The sequence below is a fragment of the Hipposideros armiger genome, unplaced genomic scaffold, assembly GCF_001890085.2.
Source record: "Hipposideros armiger isolate ML-2016 unplaced genomic scaffold, ASM189008v1 scaffold_1148, whole genome shotgun sequence".
In the NCBI taxonomy this organism is placed as follows: Eukaryota; Metazoa; Chordata; class Mammalia; order Chiroptera; family Hipposideridae; genus Hipposideros; species Hipposideros armiger.
Window position 1 is genome coordinate 362,860 of NW_017732498.1, and position 831 is coordinate 363,690.

Genomic DNA, 831 nt, shown 5'->3' on the forward strand with positions numbered 1-831 from the left:
AAGCCAGTAGGGTACCTTCTGGATCGTGAACCTCGAGCTAGGGAAGGCAGTAGCTAGAGACCCAGCAGCCCAGGCCCTTAGATCTTCCTTCCTGGCACTTGGTAATTTGGCTTTTCCTTCATTTTGGCCTATGGCCCAGTCTCCCTCCAGCTTGTCTGTTACTTATGTCCCCATAGTTAGTATCCATGGGCACACTGCCTTGTCTGCAAGGGGCAATGTGGAGTAGCATTGTGCTGGGCACTGGCCGGGTGATTTCACCCACTTAAGTCTCCTCTTTAATTGTAGTGTCTGGTCCTGCTCCTCCTTTCCTTACTAATGCCCCTGGATTTGTCTTCAGCTATGAAGGCTCACAGACCCATCTGGCAGGTTACCAAATCTTAGCACAACAGTTTTACATTAGTTAGTTGTAGCAATAATTTCTAACAAGTATTGAAATAGAAAGTATAGCTTCCTAAAGAACTTGTTTTACAGTCCATTTTGCTGATTTGTGAATAGTAATGAAAAAGAAATGAACAATGAGATTATTCATCAACAAAGTCTTTGGTTTTTAAAGACATTTTTATTTTGGAAATGTTCACACATACACAAAGAGAGAATGGTATCATGAATCTTCCATGTACCTATCAGCCAATTATAAACATTTGGCCAATCCTGGTTCATCTCTTCTCCTCTATGCCCCATCCCACACACACATCCACCCTCTATAGTGGAATTATTTTAAAGCAAATCCAATAGTCATAACATTTCATCCATAGACATTACACATTTTTGTCTTTAAGAGCTATCCCTAGGGCTGGCCGAGTCGTGCGATGGTTAAGAACTGGCTTGGGA